Genomic DNA, 27,066 nt, shown 5'->3' on the forward strand with positions numbered 1-27,066 from the left:
TGCATGAATTAATGTCTAATATATGTGTGTATTATGGGTGTCATTAGAAATACAGTAGTGTATTTCATAATGATTACATACACTGATATTGCAGCAAACTAATAAGGAAAAAATTAATATCTTCAGTAATAAATCATCCCATTTCTCAATTGTGCGCCTCCATTTCCTCCAAGGCTCATCCCCACAAGTGCCGATCGACCTGTGGATGACAATGAAAATAAAACAAAGTCCTTGGATCCAATACCTGATACTCCTCCTGACTACACTGCCATTTAAGTTCAGCAGATCCAAAACCTGATGACCCTCCAGAGCATAATCCCCATTATATATCCGGTAAGTTAAATCTTCAGAATCTTTTCACCACTGCAGAAAATGACACTAAGGGTTAAGCTGCTTGTTTAACTAATTACTTTATTGTTTCAATAAATAAATATTGAGTACCTACTGGATGCCAAGTAGTTTACTGAATATCAAGTAGAACATTCCTATCCTCAAAGAATTTACTGTCTCCTGGAGTAGGAAGTTCTATGGAAATATGAAAAGAATGTGGTAGGGACACAGACCGCAGAGTAATGACTGTGGGATTAAAGGGAAGGCCTAACTGAGGAAGTTGGGTTTTGTTGGCATGATAAGGAGTTTCTCAATCAAATAATGGGTGGGGAAGGGAGAATGTCTGGGCGAAAGAAAACAGGTCCAAAAACAGGAGGTCATGAAGGCCTGGTGGTATGATTGGAACTTGATAAGGTCCTGCTTGGATCAAAAGACAGAAGGGCAGAGCATGGGAGATAACAACTGAGTCTTCTGCTGATGAAGGAGTTTGCATCTTATCCTGGAGCCTGTGTGGGCTGTAGAAGCTTTTTGACAGGACAGCAACACTTCAAAGCAGATACTTGAGTTTGTCTTTCATCACTTTCTTCCCAGCTTTGGGCACAGGGTCTGGTACATAACAGGTGCTGAGTAAATGTCCAGTGAGTAACTGATTGGATGTCTAATAAGATAGCTTTTGTGGGGGGAGGAGGTGGCACATGGGTGGCTCAGTCCTTTGAGCATCTGCCTTCAGCTCAGGTTATGATCTTGGGGTCCCGGGATCAAGTCCTGCATTGTGCTCCCTGCTCAGCAAGGAGTCTGCTTCTCCCATTCCCTTTGCCCCTCCCCCTGCTCATGCTTGTGCTCTCTCTCTTTCTCAAACGAATAAATACAATCTTTTAGAAAGAAAGAAAGAAAGAAAGAAAGCAAGCAAGCAAGCTAGCTCTTGGAGCCAGTGTGAAGGAATCACTGCAACAGAGGAAAAGCTAGTTAAAAAGTTACTGCCGTCATACCATCTGGATGATGCTTAGAAAGAGTGAGTGTAAAGAAGAGGCAAAAAGCTCACAGTTTGGAAAAAAATCATCAATGAGATGATAACAGAGATATTATTTCATTCTAGAAATAAGATCTGTGGAACTCAGGTAGCCTCTGCCCCTGCAGTGTTTTCTGAAAACAGTGGAGTTTCCTTTTCCTTTTTCCTCTGTGTATATTTTGTATGGCTTGTAATCCAGTATAACCACTCAGTACTGCTCAGTGCCTGCTAAATCCAGGGTCTTGACAAACCTATATTATGGCCAAGCTCCTTCTGGCCCTTTCTCAGTATTTTACTTCATTCAATGTCTTATTTCTATATCTTTCAGGTGATTTATCTTCCTTTTTTTTTAATGGAGGTACAAGTTACATACATAAAATTCACCACTTGAAAGTGTGTAATTCAGTGGTTTTTAGTATATCCACAGGGTTGCCATCATACTATTTCCGCACCCCCCCCCCCCGGACCACTTTATTTTTCAATTAAAAAAATTATAATGCAGATATTTCGAAATTCAAATGGTACAAAAGGACCTTGGAAATTCTCCAATCCTTGTGAGCAATGTTACTAGATGACAATCTTGTGTAACCTTTGGGGCCATATTAAACTTAATTCCTGATCTGACATTCTTCAGAAAAATCCTAATTTGTTTTGTTTGTTTTGGGGGTTTTTTTTTTTTTTTTTTTTTTTTTAGATTTTTTATTTATTCATTTGAGAGAGACACAGAGACAGAGATTTCACAAGTAGAGGGAGAGGCAGAGGGAAATGGAGAGGGACAAGTAGACCCCCACTGAGCTGGGAGCCTAATATGGGGCTCGATCCCAGCACCTGGAGGTCATGACCCTTGCCAAAGGCAGATAGATGCTCAACCATCTGAGCCACCCAGGCACTCCAGAAAAATCCTAATTTAAAGTTTGCTGCAAACTCATACCGTCACTACTATTTAATCCAGATTATTTCCATCCTGTCCCAGATAAGTCATATCCATTATCAATCACTCCACATTTTGTTCTTTCCCTAGCCCCTGGCAAGCACTAATCTATTTATAGCTGTATAGTTTTGCCTATTCTGATATTTCATATAAGTGGAATCATAACATGTATAGCCTTTTGCATCTGGCTTTTTTCACTCAGAATATTGTTAGGGTTTATCTGTGTTGTAGCAGGTGCTCTGAATCATATTTTATTGTATAAACAACTTGTTTATGCATTTATTACTTCATAGATATTTGAATTCTTTCTACTTTTTGACCATTATGAGTAATGCTGCTACATACATTGACTTTTTTTTTTTTTTTTAAGATTTTATTTATTTATTTAACAGACAGAGAGATCACAAGTAGGCAGAGAGGCAGGCGAGTGAGGGGGAGCAGGCTCTCTGCTCAGCAGAGAGCCCAATGTGGAACTCAATCCCAGGACCCTGAGATCATGATCTGAGGTGAAGGCAGATGCTTAACCCACTGAGCCACCCAGGCACCCACACACACCACCCACCCACCCACCACACCCACAGATTATATCTGCCATCTGCCATCTGCCATGAAGGTGAGATGTGAATTTGAATTCCAGTGTTACCACTTGCTACTTATATAAAATTAAGTTTTAGAAAAAATTCTAACCTGTTGTTTCTTAAAGTGTAGCTTAATATACTAGGTCCATCAAAATAATGTGAATTTCTTTTGCTAATATAAAAATGCAGGTCCTGGCCATCTATTGAATCAGAATCTCCAAGACAAATCCTGAAAAAGAAAAATATCCTATCTGGTTGGTTCTTATCAACAGCTAAGTTTGAGGAACACTTTTAATAATGTGTTTTCCAAATTGCAGATCCATCAGTAGGCTATAAAACTAAACTAGTGATTCACAATAAGTTCTTGAAACAAAAATGATAAGAATATTCAAAATAAGAAGACACAAATATAATCAAAGCTTCAGCCAGTTTACTTCAGGTCTCAGCTGAACTCTTCTGCTAACATAAAGTTGGTTTTATTTCATTTTAGCTAAAATCACTCTGTAATGAAATCTGAAAAATAAATTATTGGCCTTATCTCATGTATTTAGTTTTCAACCACAGTACTTTTTTAAAAAACTCTTTTTTCTGGGATCAGAAAGAGAGGATCTTTTTTGCTGTAGGCTTGGCTTTTCTTTACTTTTTGTTCTGGCCTTTCCTAAAAGTTCAGAGAAAGGCAACGAGTGTTCTCTCTCTCAAATGATTTCAGTAAAGGCTTTCCAATGCTAGGAATAACTTAGGAATTTATCAGGTACCCACTTGTAATCAACCAGAGCCCAGTTACTTATGTAAATAAATTAAGTAATTATTTTAAATCCAAGAAAGTAAAACAAAACACGCCAAATCTGGTGGTAAACGTATCCAGATTTTACTTTTTTAACACTATAGCTACATCTCAGCAGTATGGACACTCTCATATCTAAATGCTGTTAATTCTCCACATTGTTAGCAATCCATGTAAAATGCTTGTGAAATCCCTGCTTCTCCAGTGGATGGCGGGGGACCAGTCTTCCTTTCATAGAAAAGGGGGTGAAGTGCTCCTTGTTACTGCTGGTCAGGAGTTCAAGCTCCTTACTATGATCCATCCTGGCTGATTCTAAGCACGCTTCTTTTGAGACATTTGACATTTGATAAAAGAAGCAAAATCTGAAGTCATACATTAGTGGTACCCTCATACTAATTCATAATTTGAGTGCTTCTCTTCTTAAATTTTGTGATTCTTTAAAGAAATCTGATTTTATTGACTGTGGTCTTATTTACATTGACCGAGCTGAAATTAAACTGACCCCTGGTTGAAAGAGAACAGTGTGGAAACAGATGAGGATATAAAGAAGTGACTGGGCTAGCAACAATATAGCAGTCTTCAAGTCACCATTTTGAAGGTGAGATGTGAATTCGAATTCCAGTGTTACCACTTGCTATTTATATAAAATTTAAAATAGTATAAAGAATATAAAAACAGAAATTTGCACACCTAAAACTAACATAATATTGTATGTTAATTATATTTCAATAAAAATATTTTTTTAAAGATTTTATTTATTTATTTGACAGACAGAGATCATAAGTAGGCAGAGAGGCAGGCAGAATGGCGGGGGTGAAGAAGCAGGCTCCCTGCTGAGGCAGAGTCCCAATCCCAGGAGCCTGGGATCATGACCTGAGCCGAAGGCAGAGGCTTTAACCCACTGAGCCACCCAGGCGCCCCCTTCAATAAAAATATTTTTAATGTGAAAAAAATAGAAATTTACATAGTGCTAAACTTATTTCAGTCCCTCGGCTAACTCTGCAGTAACCTTATGAGATTGGCATAGAGAGGCTATCAAATTATACTTCATCTCTTCAACCTTAGTTTTTACATTTGTCAGGTGAGCTTAACTATTTCATAAGGTTTAAGAGGATTAAATGAGTTAATAATCTCTACTACATTTTTGGTACATGGCATGTCCTTCCCTCAGAAAATGAAACCTTTTACTATTTTCAAGAAGCCTCATGTGACCCATGTGATTACCATGTAAAAATTTGTGCTAAGTTTCAATACAATGTAGTTTCAATCATGTGTAATTTTTGCATTTGATTTTGGACATGGAGTCCCCAGTAGCTATTGTCCTTTCACTTGCATACTACCCAGGAAGCTTGTTTATGGGATACCACAGTCCACATCAGCTCAGTACCTTCCCCTCGTACCAGCCAACTGGTGGCCCTCATCTTATATAGTACTGGCCTGGCAGATGTCCATTGTTCAATCAGTCTGCTCCAACAGCATGGATGCCAGAGTCAATTCCTGTGCCAAATTGCCCTCATGGTCTGGAATACTTATTAGCTCATGTACTCTATACAACTCCAAATTATTTTTCTTATGAAATATGACCTCGGGGACCCAACAAAAAGAGACACAGGCTGGATACAGCAGGTAAAGGTGGTAGGTCAGTGATGACAGAGGTCCACTTGTGAGACTATAGTAGCAGTGATACTGATTTCAGATATGTGAAGGGGGAGCAAAAGTATAAGAATATTTTCAGTAGGAAGAATATGACTTTCATAAAGGATTCAGACTGAGTTGTACGATATTCAAGATGTCCTCCTAAAGGAAATTAGAAAAATAGGGTTAGAAAAAAAAAAGCTAGGGACGCCTGGGTGGCTCAGTTGGTTGGACGACTGCCTTCAGCTCAGGTCATGATCCCGGAGTCCCGGGATCGAGTCCCACATCAGGCTCCCAGCTCCATGGGAAGTCTGCTTCTCCCTCTGACCTTCTCCTCGCTCATGCTCTCTCTCACTGTCTCTCTCTCAAATAAATAAAAATAAAATCTTTAAAAAAAAAAAGCTATCATAGATGCCAACTGGAGTGTCATTTACTTGAAAGTAAGAGTAAACATCAAGAAAGAGAACATAGGATGCCTGGGTGGCTCAGTCGGTTAGGCGGTCATGATCTCAGGGTCATGAGATGAAGCCTTGCATGAGGCTATGCACTCAGGGTAGAGTTTGCTTGCCTCTCTCCTTCTGCTCTCCTCCTGCTCTCTCCCTCCCTCACGAATAAAATCGTTTTAAAAAAGACAACATGAAGGAACAGAACACTTAGTGAAAAACTCATCAGGTGACTTGGTCCCTTGCTTTCCCCTGCCATAATTTTACCAGCTACCCTTGCCTACATAAAAACCTATTACCAGGTAAACATAAGGTGCCTACCAAGCACACATAGCTTCAAGCCAAGTCCGTGAGGTCTCTTCCCACAAAGTGGTGGTCCCCTAAATTCCTTCTGTATAAAAATTATGCAATTACTCTGAAACTTAGGTCATACAGTTGAGGGATAAGCAGATTTGGTTGTAAATTCAAATGGTGTAAACTCAAAAAATTTACTAGTAAAACTGAGATATAGCTAGCATTAGATTCTTCTGTAAGCCTGACCATCTTTGCCTTGGAAACAGGAGGTATTTAAGTTCATTATAAGCAAGGGACTCTGATTCAATACTTCACTCCCCACATAATCAATATAATATTCCTTGAAGTTGACAAGTTCCTTTTGCAATTCAATATATTAATCTTGTGCATTGAAAACTGTCAATACACCACTGTCAAAATGATATGTGAAATGCAGTACAATTGGATGAAGAAACTGGAATTTGTAGGAACCAAAAATTTTACTAAACTGTCCCTTTGTAAAATAACTATAAAATACACATGAAGTCATTAAAGCGCTAAAGTAAACCCCTTTGTTATTTTAGAAGCTTACAGGATGCTTATAGTTAATAAATTTTAGGAAATCTTTTTACACTTGCACAATAATAATAATTTCTCCTTGTAAGTCTGGAGTCTCCTAGACCATTTCCCCATCTTTTTAAAATTGTACAGCTTTAAAATTAAAATAAAAATAAAATTATTCATTTAATAATAAAATTATTAAAATAAAAATAAAATCGCTCAACTTATCCTGACAGAGATTAAATGATAGATATGATGGATTCAGTTTTCATTATCCTGACAGAGATTAAATGATAGATATGATGGATTCAGTTTTCCCTTTCAAAAATGGATGAATTAAGAAACAAAACCAGAAACAGATAAAAAAACAAAACTGGGTTTAGAGCTAGACAATGTAGTTTTCAAAAATGGATGAATTAAGAAACAAAACCAGAAACAGATAAAAAAACAAAACTGGGTTTAGAGCTAGACAATGTAGTTTTTAATTGACTTTATTCCTTACTATTTCTATAACCTTGAACAAATTTCTTAAATAATTTTTCAATTTCTTCATCTATAAAATAGTATTAGCTATCTCTATCCTACTGGGCAGTTCTGAGAATTATCAATGTCTGATACAATTCCTGGCACCCAGGAACCACTGCAGGGATGAGATACTGTAATGAGGCTATTTAGTTGAAATGCCTGCTTAGGTGTGAGTGGAAGGCACCTACCCAGTCACATCCCTCTAACTTCTCCATTTGAGATTCCATTTGAGATTTGAGATTTTCCAAATTTGAGATTCCATTTGAAGGATATCAGGACTCCTCAGAGGAATTCTGTCCAACACAGCAGGACTATGAACTTCTGAACTTTGACTTTGCGAGCAACTCCACTAGCTCCTTCAAGAATTGCTCCTTAATGGCCACTGTGTCTTATTAGGTAAACTTCTCCCTTTTTTTAAAAAAGATTTTATTTATTTATTTGACAGAGATCACAAGTAGGCAGAGAGGCATCAGGGAGTGAGAGGGGGAAGCAGGCTCCCCACTGAGCAGAGAGCCCGATGTGGGGCTTGATCCCAGGATCCCACGATCATGACCTGACGAAGGCAGAGGCTTTACCCCACTGAGCCATCCAGGCACCCCAAACTTCTCCCATGTTTAAGCACTTCATTTCTTTAGGTGGACACTTTATGAACCACTTTATGAGACACTTTATGAATTTTTTTGTCTTTTAGTCCTAGAGTTTAAAATCATGCAATTTTTAAAATAGGACTATAAACCATTTTGGGAAGGCACTTTTGAAAAGTTGTAAGAGATGCATAGACCCCCTCACCTGGCTGTGTTTTCATACAAGAAAAGGTCTTGAAATAAGCATGGACTGAGTTCTCCACTCCCATGGTGGGAATTCACAGTGCCGGGACAGACAAAATCTGACTTGTATCTACCTCCCTGGATGGGACTAATAGAAAAGCAAAAGAGGATGCCCCGAATGTTGGGCCTTCTTGGAGGTTTCTTGGCTGAAAGCAGCCAGATTCTTACTGCTGCTCGAGATTCTCATGGGAGTAAATGTTGAAACTTTGAAGGAAAACAGGCACCTTTGGTGATCTCGAACTTCACAAACTCCTTGCCTCCTCACCCTTATCATACGCCGCCCCCTATATTATTATCCTGACCATTAAAGTTAGTTACACGTTCCTCCTAGCTTTGTACTTATACCTGGTGCATTGATAAGACCCCAATGAAAGTGTAGACAAAGCTTGGCTTGAGACCTTTTGCAACTAGAGCGTCAGGCACCAGGCCTCTCCTTTCTCCTACTAAGGTGTCTGGAGTAATCTGTTCATTCACCATCTCAGGGTTTGCTGGCCAAACCCGACATCTTATAATTAAGCACATGATTAAACATTCATGTCCAGTTAAGTCACTTTCAATTTTATTCATTTCAAAATCTGTTCATTAACTTATTCAACAAATATTTAAGGAAATATGACATTTCAGCCGATGTTCAAGCTCAGAAGTTAGGAATGACAGGAAATTGTGTAAGATAGGATCAGTCTGCCCTGGAGGAGTTTTTTTTTCTCCACTATAAAGATTCAAGCATCTTGGGAGTAATCCCAAAGTAAAACTAAGATAAAAATGGTATTTCTAATTTCCGTTTTCAAGGGCTCGTATCCCAGAATGTTTCCTGTCCTTTGCCCTAATCCTATTTATGAGCTTCCTGCCCTCTTGGACCCTCCCCTAATTAAAAGTGAACACCTAGGGAAGAGCGTGGTGTTTAGTAAACCCAGTGAATGGAATCAGTATGTTAATCTGTCAGAGGTACCTGTGAAATAATATAAAATTGGACAGTTCTGTGTGAGGTTCACCCTGGCTGACTCCCTCTCCCTAAGCCACTGAGATGATTGCCTTCTCTGTGGCTGGTCCATGTTAAACCATCCTGAACTTCCAGAGCAACACCAGTCTGTAGGTCATTGAGGCCAGTGAGTAGGGACTGAGCTAGAAACAATGTATGTCAACACAGCTTCTTCTCGATGCTGTTACTATGGCTGAAGGTGATTTTCTGATAGTTTATCAAAAACATTATTAAATTTTTTAGTCTAGAGTATAACTGGAGGAAAGGGTTTTTCCTTTTTTTCCTAACTAGACAGTTCTCCTTATATATGATCAGGTACAGATAGGTTAATTTCACTTGATAAAATATATTTGTAATTAATTAACTTACATTAAAGATATTTTAAAAATCAATTGATATATGGTAATAAGTTCTATCAATTTCTTTTCTAGTGCTAACTTGTTTTAATTCTGTTATTTCTATCTTCCCTAATTACTTCTTTCTATCCCACTAGTTGGACAACAACCCCTGGAAAATATGTGTACTTCAGTGGTGATCAGCAATTTTAGAATCAATATTATTTGATACCCAGTTCTTTATTTATACTGATCATTTTTTAGTGGTTTGAAGAGGAAAGACTGTCCTAGAAACTTAAAGAGGGAATTTTTTGTACAATTTTATTAATTTATAAATCATAGAATATTGAATCTTAGATTGAAAAAGATCTTCTATATTATCTGGTCAACGCCATTACACTTTTCCCTCTTCCCACTCCCATGATTCACATTTTATAGATGAGGGGGAAAAAGAGCAGAAAAAATAAAGGACGTAGTGAGGGACCAGCAGGATCTAGATTTGCTGGAAGGAGGAAGAAATGAGCACAGTAAACATGAAGCTTGTCCTTTGTTCATAGGAAATTATTCCTGACCCTTAAAGCAATAACTTTACACATTCCTTTGGCTGTATGTAAGACCTCCAGCTCCTCTTGGTTCCTTTTTCTGTCTGCAGTTTGTAATGACCTTGGTCATCTTACCAGATTTCATGAGCTGACTCACTTGTGATGCAATATGTAATTTCATTAAAATATTTTTATAAAACTGAAGTTTTCTGATACAGGTATTATATAAGACATGATCATCTTATAAAAGATGTTTTCAATCTTTCCTGTTACATGAATAAACATTTTAAAATCATCTTGCTCTGAGCTTAAAATAAATGTTTTAAATCCCAATGCTTATAAGGATTATAAAATATTGTGATGTTCCAAGCAATTGCATATGCTTCAGTGAGATTTTGAAAAAGCTTTTTTTCGTTACACACTAAGAAATGCTATATGAATACTCGAGGCCCATTTTAACTGCTTCTAATTTAAAGTGTCTTTCTCATTTTATTTTTTTTAGTGATGACATCTTTTGAAACCAATAATAGATATGATATTAAAAACAGTCTGGACCAGATGGTTTACATCGTAACTGAAGACACAGACGACTTTACCAGAAATGCTTACCGGACTCTAAGGCCCTTTGTCCTCCAGGTCACCAACTGTATGGGCCGAGAAATCATGACGATGCAGAGACCTTTCAGATGTACCTGCTGTTGCCTCTGTTGTCCCTCCGCCAGGAAAGAGGTCAGAGAATGCAGGTCTTATCCCTGGTTTCTTCCTGATCCAAGTCTTCACAGCATCCCTGTGCTTCTTCCAGAATGACACAGGAGGGGATTGTCACTGGCTCTGATGATCCAGTGACATCTCTTCTTTTCTGATGAAAGAAGAGAGTGGGGGAGGCAGGCCACATTGTCTCATGCAAGGAAAAACACAGAGGGCTTTTTCTTGTGGATTCTTGCCTTCCAGTGCTAGTTGGGGGGGTCAAGCACAAATTAGGGTTATTTATTCAGTGACTGTAATTCTGTCAGTTGTGTCTAGTGAATTGGAAATGTATTTATGATCTAAAACAGAAGTCACACACATTTGTCTACATGTAGCTACGTATCCCCAGATAAGATGTCGCTAGACCTCATCGAATACTTTTAGAATTGGAAGAGACCTTGGATGACTTTACACTCCCCATCCCAGTCCATACTTGCCACAGATAAAGAAGGGGTGGCTCAGAAAGATGAAGTGCCTGGTGAGGTTACAGTCCCCTGAGGGCCAGACCTACAGAGCAGGCGTTCTGAGTTACAGTTGGGTTCCTTGTCTACAACCCGTGTGGCTCTAGGAAGGCTGTTTGCTGCAGGGAAAGAAGCAGCTTTAGTGAGAGGTCCACCAGAATTTTGAATTCCAGATATGTCACCTACTTAAATTGTGCAATTTACTTAATTTCTTTGGGCCTCAGTGCTCTGGTACATAAATATGCACAACAATACCCCCATAGGATTCCTATGTGCCAGCACATATTAAATGTTAATTTATTTATAACCTTTTCTGTGTTTTGATTTCCTATAAGATGGAGGTAATAATTGTATCTGTACACAGGATTGCTTTGAGGTCTAAATAGTAAATAAATGTTAACTGTTCATTACAGTACCTGGCAAATAGTACAGTGCTCAGAGAACGTTGTTCCCAGGTATCTTACTCCATCATTACTGTTTTGTAATTATGGCCTGATATTTGAGATGAATCTTCACTTTTAATCTTTAATCCTTTTGGATTCATACTCATGAGTTGGGTTTTCTTCTCAGATTGTATAAATGCAACCTCCCATGATTAAAGTAAGCCATGATGTAGTAAAGCTAATCAAAATTATAAATGTACTCAATTTATAGAACATTTATTTCATGATAGGTTTTTTTTCTCATTTCTCCAATTTTACTTGTATTCCTGTGTGTGTGTGTGTATGTGTGTGTGTGTGTGTGTGTATTCAGTTTTCTGAGGTTTGATCACCTGTGTTGATTTCTATGTCCACCACACAATGCAGATACCCAACAATTTCATCACCACAAAAATCCCTTTCAAACCATGCCCACCATAGACTTAGAGAATGAACTGGCTTTCCGTAGCAAATGACAAGCAAGTCTCCCCTGTGTCCTGAAGTAAAATGTGACTTTATCCCTCAAGGTTGCTCCCTCCAATGACAACCCCAAGAAATGGCCAAGGGAAAGAGCAGTCAGGGCCTTGCTTTGCTTCCACACACAGCAAGAACTTTAGAGTATGAGAGGCCTGTGGAGGCCTCTCTCTCAACAAATTCCTAAGTCGTTAAAAGTTTTCAGAGCACATCTAGGTGGTGTGTCCACATGTACATCGATGCATAGCTTCCTCCCCTCTCTCACTTCCTCATTTGCAGCTGGAGGTACCGTGTCCTCTTGGTGTCACCATTGGCTTTGTGGCACAACACTGGAACCTGAGCAGGGCAGTTTACAGCATCCAGAATGAGAAGAAAGAAAATGTGATGAGAGTGCGCAGGCCATGTTCAACCTACGGCTGTGGTTCTGATTCGGTTTTTGAGGTAACCTAATGGTAAAATAATGTTTTTAGAACTTTTTTTTCCTCCATGGACTGACCAACTGCAGAATGATCCTGTTACTGTGTACTGTTCTATGTAATTGAAATGAGGTTTACAACATCACTTACAAAATAAATAGAGCAAGTATGATGAAATAATTGTAAGCTACTGTGCTAGGTATTAAGGAAATGCAAAGATGTACAGAATAGTCCTCTATCCCTCAGCAAGTGTAAAACAAGTCAATATATAACTGTAGTATGAAGCTCAACAAGAATTCTTGGTGTAAAATAAATGCAGTTTATCAGTTTGCACGTATGTATCACATGGTTCTCACTACCACACCATGAGCTAGGTGTCAATCTTATTGTTCAGAGACAAAGCTGAAATTCATCAGGAGTTAATAGTAAGGAGACAGGGTGCTGAGGAACTTCTTCCCTCTGGTGTAATTGCAATGAAGGGAGCTGGAAAGAAAGGGAGACACATGAGAGCTCCTGGAGGAAGGGAAGCAGAACAGGTGGAACTAGCTGACATGAGCACTTGAAGAGCTGATGGGTCTCAAAGGCCCAGCAGAAGGCTGAGGTCCTAACCCTGTTCTCCCAGGTTCTGGAGGAGGCTGGTGGTCAGTGTCCACTTGTGTGTGTGGTGGCAGTAGGGGGAGGTGCTGGGGCTGGGATGACCCTGAAGCATCCACTCTTTTTTCTTTTTTCTTTTTAAAATTTTTATTTATTAGAGAGAGAACAAGAAAGAGAGAGCACAAGCAGGGGAGGAGGGAAAAGTAGGCTCCCTGCTGAGCAGGGAGCCCTATGCGGGGCTTAATCCCAGGACCCTGACCCTGGCATCATGACCTGAGCTGAAAGCAGATGCTCAATGGACTGAGCCACCCAGGCACCCCTGGCACATCCACTCTTGAGGTAAAAGCCATCTTCAATGTACTCAACCATGTGTGTGTCTTAGAGGAGTTTAACGTGTAAAATTTTCTGGAGTTTGGAGAACCAAAATATGTGTATGTTAACATAACATTTATAGTTAATTTATAGTTAAGTGTAGTTAACATAACATTTACAAATCACAAAAATGATTTACACTGGAAATCTACAAAAAGTATAGTTTTAAACAGAAACAAAAAATAAATAGCAAGTTCTAAACACATGTTCTGTAATTATGTAGCATAATGGTTGCCCATTAAATTTTCTTTCAGTTCTTAGTTCTGCTGCCTCTCAACCAGGAAGCCAGTCATGTGAAATCATATAATTATATCACATATGGTTTCTAGGTTTACCTCAAGATTTAATTCTAAGCCAGAAGGATAGGCATCTGGGTAAATTTGGAGAAGAATCAGCCTAACCATGGAAGAGCTGTGGGATACTCTAATCAGTGACCCACAACTGCAGTGACAGTAATGATGATAAGAGCAGCTGTCCTTTTCAGGGCTCCCTGTCTTCAGGTGTGGTTCTGGTCCTATCTGCTTCCCACATACGAACTCATTTAATTCTTATAAACAACCTGTAAGACAGATGCTATGATAATTTGCCTTTCAGAAAACTGAGGTTAGAGATCTTGTGCAAAGTTAGTCACAAAGCTATTATTTGAAAGTGGTTCCAGAGCCTATTCCCTAAACCACTATGCCCTGTGCCTCTTTCATCTCTGTGATGTTTCATCTCTTTGTGTGTGAATATAGGAGAACAGAAATAGAGTGAAATGGTGGTGGGTTACTTCATGTGCTCTCAAGTTTAGGATCATGGCTGAGAAGCCAAGAAGTCTCCAAGGAAAGACATCTCGCCTGAGGGCGTGCTCTCCTGAGAGGCTTGATTTTGCTTCTGTTGGGTCTCAGTGATGTAACAAACAGCAGACCATTTTTTAATGTTATTCTGTCAGTTTGGTGTTTCCAAGTCATGTGTATATTTTGAATATTGAGTACAAATCTTGATTATGAATTCTCAGTAGACAAAATTTTCCCTACCTCTAGTTTAGGCCAAGAGAGTCAAGCTTGCTTGCTTGCTTGCTTGCTTGCTTTTTTTTTTTTTTTTTTTTTTTTTTTTTTGGAGTCTCTATTTTTAAAATTTTTTTTATTAGTATGTTTAATTAGCCAACATATAGTACATCATTAGTTTTTGATCTAGTATTCAATAATACATTAGTTCTGTATAACACCCAGTGCTCAAGCTTTCTTTTAGTCCTGGTTATGTAGTCTTCCCTTATACTGGGTTGTCTCCCTTTGAGAGTTCCCACCTTATTGGGGATCTATAATATAGGACATTCATTGCTCAGGCCCAAGGCCCCACGACTGCCTTGCCTGATTGGGGAAATCAAATCCCCTTGCCAAGGAAGATTGGCACCCCAGAGAAGCCAAAGAAAGTGTCAGCCTCTGTGTAACATGTAACACTCAGGATTTTCAGACTTTTCCCTTTTGCTCCACAGATTTCTCTCTCTTAAGAGCTTGGCTTTGCATGTAAATAGGCTTTAATATATACTTTAGTCAGCACTTTTAGGTTTTCACATTATGCACTTTGCAACATTGCCAAAAATGGAAGGAACAAAATTGTTAAAAGGTTCACAGATTTTAGGGTCAAAGGCATAAGAATGTTCAAATATCAGTATAACAAAATAATTTTTCTTGTGATTAGTGGTTGGCAATAACTAAAAAGATACTCCTTTGTTTTCTATTTAAGATGACAGATATAATGTTTTTGCCATATGGAACTCATATGGAATTTGAGATCCTCTGAAAATGTTTGTTTTATGAGGTAAAACATCATTCAATTAATATTATAGCAAGTGTTTTATAATCCAAGGGACAGGAAAATTTATCCTGGAAAAAATGCTGAAACCATGTTTTTCATGAAAGTTTCAAGAGCATATTTGCTCAGTTGTCTTAGGTAATAGTATTTGAATGCTATTTGTTCTCTTGTTAAAAATAAAACAGATTTAGAATATAAACAATTTTAGAAACTCTTGTTTATGCAAGGATAGGGAGATATGAGGAATGCTGTAGAGAATAATTAAAATGACAAAATACTCATCTAGTTTTTTAAATTAATTGCTGCTGGCTGCCTTTTGCCCTCCTCACCATAAAACTGAGGAAAACAAGCCTTAAAGGGGGGGAGGTACTAGCTTATAGCTTTCTTTATTAAAATATGCTCATTTCTTAGCCAAATTTATTTCATCACTAATCAATACATTTTAATGAATAGAACCTAAAGATTTCAGAGCTAGAAGGAACACGAAGGACTCTCTGCTCTATATTCTAATATAAGATGAGAAAACTGTAAAGACCTAGTTCATGTATGCAGAGTTATACTAGAAATCCAGAACTATCATTTCAAATCCCCCTTTTTTGTCCAGTATTCTTGCAACCACATCTCAAATTTAAGAGATTTAAAACATTTCAATGTGCTATCTTTTCTTTTTTTAAAATTTTTAAAATTTATTTATTTGAGAGGAGACAGTGAGAAAGAGCATGAGAAGAGAGGTCAGAGGGAGAAGCAGACTTCCCATGGAGCTGGGAGCCTGATGTGGGACTTGATCCCAAGACTCCGGGATCATAACCTGAGCTGAAGGCAGTCGCTTAACCAACTGAGCCACCCAAGTGCTCCTGTACTATCTTTTCTAACAGTGACCTTTCAATTGAAAAAAATTTAAACTGTCTCAAATTTTTCTAATATTCTAAATTATTTTTAAGCACATGCTAACAGAGTTCATCTCAAAACTTCAGACTGATACCACCACAATCTTCTAACCATGAAGAAAGAACTAAATTACCACGTTACAAAAATGAAAACATTTAAAATGTCTAAATCATGGATGACATAAAGGTTTATGTTATTTAGAACACTGATACACTTAGATTGTTCTTTTCATAGCCATCATTCCCATTTAAGTTTAAGTGTTCTTATTGTATCTGTTCTTTAGATTTCTTTGGTTAAAATGTATTCCGCATTTGATAAATTCACTTGCCTTGAGGAAATGTAATTGCTGGTAGCACAAGGAATGTCAAATGCGCAGAGATAGAACCCAGTCACTACCTTGATTTAGGGAAAGACAATATGTCTAATGGGCAGTTGGATACAATTCTTCCCAGACACAGCCTGGCCTGACTGTTGACCTGGGAGAAGTCATTGCTAAAATGGAATATTTTACAGCCAACTATGAAAATTCACAGCCAACTATGAAAATTCTTCTGGGTATTGTTCCTTAATTTCCCCCTTCCTTGAGTTCATTTTTTATTTTTCCATCAAATATAACATTTCCACTCTTCTCTGTGTTTTCTGCTATCTGTATATTTCATTCTGTTCTGTATTTGATTATATATTTCTGTCTACATGTAATTTGTGCCACTTGTTTAAGATACAGCCATGGGACCTGCCTGAATAGGGAAATCAAGGTGAGACTGTGCTCTTTTCTTCACTGATAGCTTTTTAACTTTCTAAGAAAAAAAAAAAATGTGTTCATAGTTTTGGCATTTTGAGAGACCAGTTTATAATACTGCTGCTCTTCGGCTGTGAGTGAAATCCCTGAGATATAGACACAGGAGTGAGAAACACATCATTTTTGTACTGAAGACATGGCTACACTCTGTGGCAACCATAGCTTTGTACAGACTGAGAGTTACTTCCCAGTCTCAGGCAGAGGCAAACAACCCTAGTCCTTTCTTGTGGAGGCCTAACACTGCAAACTGTTCTGTGGAGGGGCTAGGAATGTGTGCTCTCTGCAGAGAGGCTGCCTCTCCAAAAGGAGTCAAAGATAAAGAGGGCTGAACTACTCAAATCCAGTGTCTTCTTCCCAACACCAGGCCAGCAGTTCATCCCTGCTCTCTGAGGCAAGAAAATAAGGGGACAGAAAAAGGTCAAGTGTGTTTTCTAAAGCCAGTGTCTCTATCTGGACATTTCAGGAGTGGAGAGGAATTGTGGTAGAAGTGAGCTAGTCCCTTAAGTCTCTCCTCTTCTTCCATAATATTATAACCTGTGTTTTCACTGACTCCACATGAAACCTGGAATAAAGAGAATATTTGCTACCTTCCCATGCAGTTAAGTGTGTTCAAGTAGCAAAGTTTTGGCCTATTAGAAGTGAACTATAGAACTACTTTAAAAGCGAAGTGGTGCACACTATTTTCCTCTCCTTAATTCTCTCCTCATTCCAAGTAGAGATATCTCAGGAGAGGTGATATAAGCTGATCTGGGGAATGAAAACTATGAACAGTAGAGCAAAAGGTAGGAAAAGTCTGGGTTCTTGAGGTCTCCTTAGAGCTAATAGAGCTAGCAGAGAGATATCTTGTGATTTCTAGGCTGCCCAATTGCAGACTTTTAGGTAAGAAAGAAATAAAAGGTCTTATTCCAGGTCCCTGTTCCTTGCACCTAAACATAACATGAAAAGATGTATCTCTTAACACACTTTTAAAAAAAACACAGAAATCATGGGCCAAACTATTATTTTTAAAAAATGTGATTCACAGACCTGTACCCCTGGGGATAAAAATATATGTTTATAAAAAATAAAAAAAAAAAAATTAAAAAATATGTTTGAGTTGATGAACTTAACTGAGCAATTAATTTATTTAAAATAGAATAACCTAATTGATTTTTTGAGCTTTTCTTTCTAGGGGTAATTCTTCTCAGAATATAAGCAGACTAGGTTACTTGCAAATGGCTTCCTATAATGTAGCAGGTTGTTATACTTGACTATACATAGGAAGAACTGTCTTTTACACTGGTAGTTCCTAACCTTCCATTTCTCTCACTCTCTCAACCCTTAAATAAAACAAGTGTTTTACTATTTTTCCAAAATATAAGAAAATTTCCTAAGCGCTATGATCAAACTTAATAAATTAAAAGGTGTGGAATGTTTTTAACTGGCTTGAAAGACATTGATGAAAAGACTGCATAACTTTAAGTTCATTTATCTGAATCTACCAGGATTTTCAGTTTTCCATACGTTCCCAACAAAATACAATTATCCCGAGTAGAGAACATATTGTCACATCTAAACTAAAAATTTTATAGATTCAGGAAGAAGGCAAGATGTTCCCTCTCATCACTGCTTTTCAGCATTATCATGGAAGGCCTAGCTAACCCAATAAGACAGGAAATAAAAGTAATACAGATTGGGAAAAAAAAATAAAGCTCTCTTTATTCACAAGTGACATGATCACCTATGTAGAAAACTTGAAAGAATCAACAACAAAAACAAAAAGTCTTGGAACTAATATGCAATTATAACAAAGTTGTAGGATACAAGGTTAATATGCAAAAGTCAATCACTTTTTAATAAACAAGTAGAATTTTAAATTAAAAGCACATTACCATTTACATCAACATCCCCCAACATGAAATAATTAGGTATCAATCTTACCAAATATGTACAAGAGCTATATGGGGAAAACTATAAAACTCTAACAAAAGAAATAAAAAATAATTAAACAAACCTATTCCAAAGTATATGGATAGGAAGACTCAGTATCATCAAGATGTCAGTTTTTCCCAACTTGTCTGTAGAGTCAGTGCAGTCCCAGTCAAAATCCCAGCAAGTTTTCTTTGTAGATACCGACAAGCTGATTCTAAAGTTTATATGGAGAGGCAAAAGACCCAGAATATCCAACAGAACACTGAAAGAGAAGAACAAAGTTGGAAGGCTGACACTACCCAATTCAAGGCTATCACAAAGCTATAGTAGTTAAGACAGCATGGTATCAGTGAAAGACTAGACAGAGTGATCAGTGGAATGGAACAGAGAGCCTGGAAACAGACAAACATGAATATACCAAGGACTGCTGCAAACTGGAGACTGCAGAGAGCATCAACACACTGAGTCACTGGAGGGAGATTTACATGGACAGACTGCTAGGCAGGCTACGCTAGGTTATGCTGTAGTGACAGCTCCAAAGTCTTAGTGGCTTATAAGGAAAAAAAAAATGTTTTCCATACTTACCCTATGTGTCCAATGCCAGTTATTAGAACACCTCTGCTCATCACAGTCTCTCAAGGACCCATGCTAATAAGGACCATCTTAAATCCAATCTTACATAAGTGTTAGGATATAGGGAAGTGCACAGGGCAACTCACAGACTGGTTCTTCAATTTTTGCCCAGAAATGGAACATCTTACTTACAGTCACAATTCCTTGGTCAGTGCAAGCTGTATAGACACAACCAACTTCAAATGAGCAGAAAAATGCAATCTTACCAGATTTTAAAATCTCTAAAGAGGTTAAAAAAAAAAAAGAGTTCATAAATAGCACTAATAACTACCTCCCAAGTGTTCTGTTTTTTTGTTTTTGTTTTCTTTTTCTTCCAAATAGCCTGCAATAGAGTAGTATGTGGTATGTGAAATTGACCGATACGTACCTGTGGGCAACTAGTTACATTTTTATAACAGAATCTGCAGGTTGATGATGCTTGCTGGCTTCTAGTTTATCATTTAATTTTTATTAACTAACATCTTAGTAGAAATTAGGGTAAATCTGTCAGTTTAGTAAAGGCAGTTAAAGGCCCTAAGAAAAAAGGAAATGGAAGACATACAGAGGAGTTGATTGATTGATTGGACATAGGCAGGAGTATCAAAGATACACTTTTACCTGCCTCACAGTTTGCCTGCCCAACTGGTTAAAATTAAAAAGTCTGACAAAACCAAGTGTTGGTGAGAATGTGGAGCAAATGGAACTCTCATAAATTGTTTCAACCACTTTGGAAAGCCATTTGTAAGAATCTAATAAAACTAGACATATAATCATTCTGTGATTCAGCTCTCTAACTTTAGGTATGAGAAAAGTTAAGTACAAATGTTTACCAAAGGTTAGGTACAACAGTGTTTCTAGTGGCTATATTCATAGCCTCAAATGCAAAGATTCCAAGATGTACATCAGTAGGAGAATAGATAAAGTGTTATATTCACACAGTGGAATGCCACACAGTGATAAAAAGGAGAAACTACTGATGTACAGCACAATAGGAGTGATGAATAAATCTCAGAAACTATGTGTATTTGGACTCTCCAGAGAAACTATTTATATTTATATTCATATTCATATTCATATATTTATACATGGTTATGGACACTAAGGAGTCCCATAGTCTGCAGTTGGCAAACTAGAGACCCTGAAGGGCTAATGGTACAGTCCAGTCCAATTCCAAGCCTGAATGCAGCAGAAAACTAATGTCCCAGCTCAGGGAGACAGAGAGAAAAAATTCCCCCTTACCCTACGTTTTTGTTCTGTTCAGGCATCCAGCTGATTGAATGTGGACCAACCACATTGGGAGGTCAATGTTCACTCAGTCTACCAACTCAAATATTAATCTCATCCAGAAACACCCTCACAAACATACTCAGAATGTTTAACTAAGTATCTGGGTATCCCTTGGGCCAGTCAAGTTGACACACAAATTAACCATGACAAGTTCACTCCTTGTCAACTTGGCAACCATACACATCTCTTTAAACCATACTTAATCTCCAAATGTAAATAACAAGGTCATAATGTCATATAACCTCATACAACTACACTATTTACCATTAAAAACGCAACCCATGGGGCGCCTGGGTGGCTCAGTGGGTTAAGCCGCTGCCTTCGGCTCAGGTCATGATCTCAGAGTCCTGGGATCGAGTCCCGCATCGGGCTCTCTGCTCAGCAGAGAGCCTGCTTCCCTCTCTCTCTCTGCCTGCCTCTCCATCTACTTGTGATTTCTCTCTGTCAAATAAATAAATAAAATCTTAAAAAAAAAAAAAAAAAACGCAACCCATTTTTGACCGCTGACCTTCAGGGATATCTCAGGAAGGGATAGTGCTGTGGCTGTCCGCTTTCAAAGGGTGTAGGCATATAGTGCAGAACCACCTGTAACCCAAGCCTGAGTCTTTTCTTCCTCTGTCAACTGTTGGAAGGGAACTCCTTATGAGTCCACAAGTGCATGATGAAAGGGAAGGAAATATGGCAGCAGAGGGGACTGTGGACATTTGGGCCACTTCTTCATGTAACTCGTGCCTTCAGGGCCTGCTCAGGCCCCACTGCATGTATGCTACTTCCATTTGATGATGGTGTCCTGCAGTGCACACCCAGCTTGATGGCTTGGATGGTCAGATGTCATCTAGTTCATGATGGGTAATTTAGGTTCCATGGTGACCAGGTGCCCCTGCTCAGGTGTTTGGTCTCTACTAAGGCCCATTGCAAGCCAAGAGATATTTCTCAAAGGAGAATGGTTTTCTGCAATGGATGGCAGGATTTTTTTCTGAAATTCTAAGGGTCTGCATTAAAATTCACCTGTAGGGACTGCCAAAGATTCCAAACAGCACCCCTATCTGCCCCTGACTGGTCAGGTTCCACTGGATGTGCTGGGTCATAGGACCCAAGGGGCAGAGTAGCTTTTACAGCAGCCTGGACCCATTGCAAAGTGTTCTCTTGTGCTGGGCCCTGCTCAAAACCAGCAGCATTTCAGGTCACTTAGTAAATGGGCTGGAAAAATAGACCCAAATAAGGGATATGTGGCCTCTAAAATCCAGAGTCTCATTAGACATTGTGTACCTTTTTGTTGTTGTTGTAGGAGGGTCCAGATGCAACAAGTTATCTTTCCCTTTTGAGGGGATATCTCAATATACCCTATGCTACCAAACCACTAGAAATTTCACTAAAGTAAAAGACCCCTGAATTTTTGTTGGATTTATTTCGTATCCTCTGATAAGCAAATGTCTTACCAATAAGTCTAGAATAGTTTCTACTTCTAGCTCACTAGGTCCAACCAGCATGATGTCATCAATGTAATAGACCAGCATGTTATCTTATAGAAACAAACAGTGATAAAGGTTCTCATGAACTAAAATATGACACAGGGCTAGAAAGCTGACCCCCTGAGGTAGTATAATGAAGGTATATCACTGGACTTACCAAATGAAAGCAAACTGCTTCTGGTGGACCATATGGACAGGGATAGAGAAGAAGACATTTGCCACATCAATAGCTGCATTTTAGGTACACAAAGATAGGCTGATTTGCTCAAGCAATGAAACCACAGCAGCGGCAGTTGGAGTCACCACCTGGTAAAGCTTATGATAATCCACTGCCATTCTCCAAGATTCATCTCTCTTCTGCACAGGCCAAATATATAAAATTGAATGAGGATATGGTGAGAATCACCACTCTTGGTGGCACTAATCTCTGTGATACCTCCAGGAATCCAGTATTGCTTTTGGTTTACTAGTTTGCTAGAGAGAGGAGGCCCTAGCAGCTTGAACTTGGCCTTTTCCACCACAGAGGCCTTCATTCCACAGGTCAGGGAACCAATGTGGAAACTGTACTAGCAGCAGAATATACCTTCCGATTGTGCATTTTGCAGCTGGGGAATAACCATAGGACGGGCTCCAGGATCCACTGGTCCCATTGTGAGACAGATCCGAGTTGCAACTCCATTGATCACCTGAGCTTTTTAAGCCTCTGCTCTGACTGGTGGCCCCAGTGATATTTTGGTTCTCTTGGAATTAGTTCAGAGGCAGTAATCCCAGAAAGGTCTGAATATTTCATTTTCCTCAATGCTCAGTTACACTGATAAAAGGCCATAGATCCCCTTGGGGAAGGCTGTGAGAAATAATAATAGTTACAATTTTTGGTAATGTCTCAGGGTCCTTCCTTCAGGGGGACCAGGTCCCCGCTTCGTTCATGGGGTTTTGAGTGTATAAATGGCTTAATCCAGGAATTGATTGAGGGGCTGTGATCCCTCTATTTTTATGATTCAGATATGACTTTTGTTTTCCTGATCCAGAACTTTTGTGCTACAAGTACAAGACATCAGAGAATGAGGGAAGGGAGTGTCACTCAATCTGCTGTCTCAAAATGAAATATCAATAGACAAATAAATAAGCAAGCTACTCTGCTGGGCAAATCATAACATGTGGATTGGTCTGATGAAGGCCAAAGGTCTCTGTCTTCACCTGTCTACAAATGGTGTCTTTATACCAATGCACTGCTTTTCAGAAATAAACAAATGGCCTATTAATAAAAATTAAGTTCTTAATTTATTACAAACTTACTTATAAGAAATTTCCTCCTAATTAAGATCAGGTGCTACAGAAACATCGAATTAGAATTAGCATCCCAGCTCTGCCACTTGCTACTCTGTGCCTCACTTTCCTCTTACCAGCTCCATGCTTTGGGCAAGTCATATTTAACCCCTCTATGCCTTAGCTTCCCTATCTGTAAAATGAGCAGAATAATAATACTTACCTTTATGAGTTGTTTTGAGGATTGTCTTATTGTATATAAAGTGCTACGACCATGCCTGGCACCCAGATAGTAAGCACTGCCAAGGCATTAGCTATTATTTCCTTACTAACTTTTACTTTGTAAAGAAAATTTTCTTGTTAGCTTGATAAGCTGACATTTCTATCACACCTGTATAGTTCAGTTTTTTAAAAGTATTTGTTTTCCCTTTTTAAAAATACTTAAAAATATTTTTTTCTCTTCAATTTTGGATGAACAGCATTAGAAGTGCATTCATTACAACTAACCCTTAAGCTAAGGATTTCTTAGAGCAGGGGTTCTCAAACTTAATCTCACATCAGAATCCCCTCGAGGCCTTGTTAAATTGCAGATTGCTGGGCCCATCTCCACAGCTTCTCCTTCAGTAGGTTTAGGGTAGAGTCTGAGGTTTTGCATATTTTAGCAGTTTCATTATAATGCTGCTGGTCTAGGGACCACACTTGAGAACTATTGTCTTAGTGAACAAAATCTAATGTTTTTTGGAGAAAGAATTTTGGAAATGTATAAGGAAGTTTATTCTCTTTCTTTGTGTATATATGCATCTATGTGTATATATAGTAACTATGTAAAAGATGTATGAAATTATTAATATAACATTTTCCATATAGTTAAATAGGTAAATCTTGACAAATAAAAATCACGTAAAAACAAATATTTAGGAAGTTTATATAACATTTCTAATTCAGTTGCCATTATTTGGAAAATTTTGTTTCAGAACTATGGCATTTTTCTTGCTAAGAATTCATTTTTTCAAAACAACTAGTTATTCATCCTTTTATTGTCTGCAGGATTTCTACATGATTACTGCTTATTTACGGCAAGAAGACTTTTCATGGGGCACCTGGGTAGCACAGTCAGTTGAGCAGCTGACTCTTACTTTTAACTCAGGCCACGATCTCAAGGTCCTGGTTTCAAGCCCCACGGGCTCCACACTCAGCAGAGAGTCTGCAGAAGACTCTTCCTCCCTCTCCGTCTGCCCCCCACCCCTTCAAATAAATAAATGAAATCTTAAAAAAAAAAAAAATACTTCTCACATGTTCTTTATGCCACGAACCTCAAGGTAAAACTCTGCTAAAAACTAAGCAAGCAAATCTTTTCTTGCATCTGATTTTGTGTATTTGTAGGGGGTGGGGGAGATTACGTTGATGAGATGTAATCATTTGGCAAGGTATAATTAAGAAGTTCTTTAAAAGCTATGTGGTATTGCATTTGTAATAAATATTAGTTGTACAGTAATGGTGAATAAAGACCGGGATGACCAGCCCAAACAGTAGTGAGCTTGGGGGCGCCTGAGTGGCTCAGTCGGTTGAGTGGCTGACTCTTGATTTCGGCTCAGGTAGTGATTTCAGAGTAGCGAGATGGAGCCCCACCTCCAGCTCTGAGCTCAGAGTGGAATCTGCTTGAGCTCTTCTCCCTCTGCCTGCCCTCCTGTTCCCTACCCCCTCAAAATAAATAAACAAAATAAGTCTTTAAAAAAAAAAGTATTGAGCTTATATCTTCTATTTTAAATTATCTAAGTTGTGTATAAATGAAAATGCAGGACAATATAGACAGACTCTTGTGTTCTTCCCTCTGTTTTAAAATCGTTGTATAGGGACTGACTCTCCAGTTTTATCATACGTGGTATTTTTATGAGCAATATGTAACACACGATTTAAGAATGTAAGAAGGAGGGCGCGTGGGTGGCTCAGTGGGTTGAAGCCTCTGCCTTCAGCAGGGGTCATGATCTCGGTGTTCTGGGATCGAGTCCCGCATGGGGCTCTCTGCTTGGCGGGGAGCCTGCTTCCCCCCTCTTTCTGCCTGCCTCTCTGCCTGTTTGTGACCTCTCTCTCTCTGTCAAATAAATAAATAAAATCTTTAAAAAAAAATGTAAGAAGGAAATAACGATTAGCAGAGTGAAAAAATGGTAGCTTCATGCAATAGAAACACAGATTTGAACCAGTAATAATTTATTACATTTTTTCCTATCTTACTGAAAATGTGGATGTGAATTAGTTAAGCAGGCACTTCCTTAAGAGAAAGATTTCACTTTTTTAACTCTTCATCAATGTATATAATGTTGCAGAGCTTCTCATTTCATCAACTTGTGGAAAAAATCTTGTAGAATTCCGCCAAGTGATGAGGTAGTTAGTGTTCGGGATCCGGAGGGCTGGGGGAGGGAGGGAACTAGAATCGATACCATGCGAGACCATGGGTTCTCTGGCACGAAGGAACACATGTCTGTGAAGCCAGTTTAACTAAAGGGTGGCTCCGTTTTTGTTCCTGTCTTGGTTTCTAGCACCATCCTGCCTTACTGCACAGCTCACAAACTGCCACACGTGCAGTGTGGAATTGATGGAGCTTTTTCAATAAGCGCCATGTTTATGTTCATGACCCTAAGTTTTATGAGAGTCAGTGTTTTTTGAGAATTATTAGCAAAACCTCCCTTCTAGTAGTGGTTTGATTTTAATCCATTCTTTGGGAATTAGGAATAAGGGTAAATAATTAAATCCAATCATATTATTGGATATAAGAAATGTGTAAAATGATACCACTTTTGCTTCAGAAATCCAAATATGACCTGGATTTGATTGCTTGGCTCTCTCCTTTTTGTACAAAAACCATAATGAAACCTCCCTAACCATTGGTAAGTAATTGTAAGGGAGTTATTACTCCTCTCTATAGGGTTTTTTCATTATTAAATATGTTTTACTCTTATTATTGTTATTTATATTATTAATGCATCCCTGTTCTCAACTCTACTTAGATAGATGACAGTGTACTGTAAACATTGTTTACAGCTTTCAGATGATGCATAACTGCTCTAAGTGGGAAATAAATGTCTTAGAAGAATAATGAGAAAGTAAAGTTTTATTACTTCTGAGTGTTGGATATATCTAATTTAGCATTTTCCACACTCAGCAAATACGTGCTCTCCTACATTACTGGTGTATATTTGTGACATATTTCTAGTTGTTGGTACTTGATTCAAATAATAACTAATTCTTTATGTGTGCATTTATGTAAACAAGCCACATATTCTCCAGTTTTGTATTCCAACATTATTTTCCTCAGTATTAGTTTTCTTGAAGACTTGTTTTAAGTTGAAAATCCATAATTCAGTTAAGTTCTACATTTTAAAATATGTGGCAAACTTGTTTCAGAGCATATTAAGAATATTTGGGAATATTTATACAATCAGAGTTTTATAATTAGAAGACATGTCAGTATTATTTTATAGATAAGATGTTTTACAAATAGTATTTTTTTAAGATTTTATTTATGTATTTGAGAGAGACAGACACGGAGAGAGAGGGAACACAAGCACGGGGAGTGGGAGAGGGAGAAGCAGGCTTCCTTCTGAGCAAGGAGCCCAATGCGGGGGTTAATCCCAGGATCCTGGGGTCATGACATGAGTGGAAGGTAGACACTTAATGACTGAGCCACCCAGATGCCCCACAAATAGTATTATTTCACATTATTTATTTTATTCATAAGAAAACTGAGGTTCCAAGTATTAGTTAATTAATGTTCATGGACATCATGGACAGGTATGACATTCTC

At 38.3% G+C, this 27,066-nt stretch overlaps 1 protein-coding gene and 1 pseudogene across 1 annotated transcript in view; both read left to right on the top strand.

Annotated features, from left to right (window-relative positions):
- Positions 1 to 27,066, top strand: part of PLSCR4 (phospholipid scramblase 4) — a 132,258-nt gene that overhangs the window by 24,513 nt on the left and 80,679 nt on the right.
- Positions 4,931 to 24,549, top strand: LOC131825612 (phospholipid scramblase 4-like; annotated as a pseudogene).

The sequence above is a fragment of the Mustela lutreola genome, chromosome 2, assembly GCF_030435805.1.
Source record: "Mustela lutreola isolate mMusLut2 chromosome 2, mMusLut2.pri, whole genome shotgun sequence".
Classification (NCBI taxonomy): domain Eukaryota; kingdom Metazoa; phylum Chordata; class Mammalia; order Carnivora; family Mustelidae; genus Mustela; species Mustela lutreola.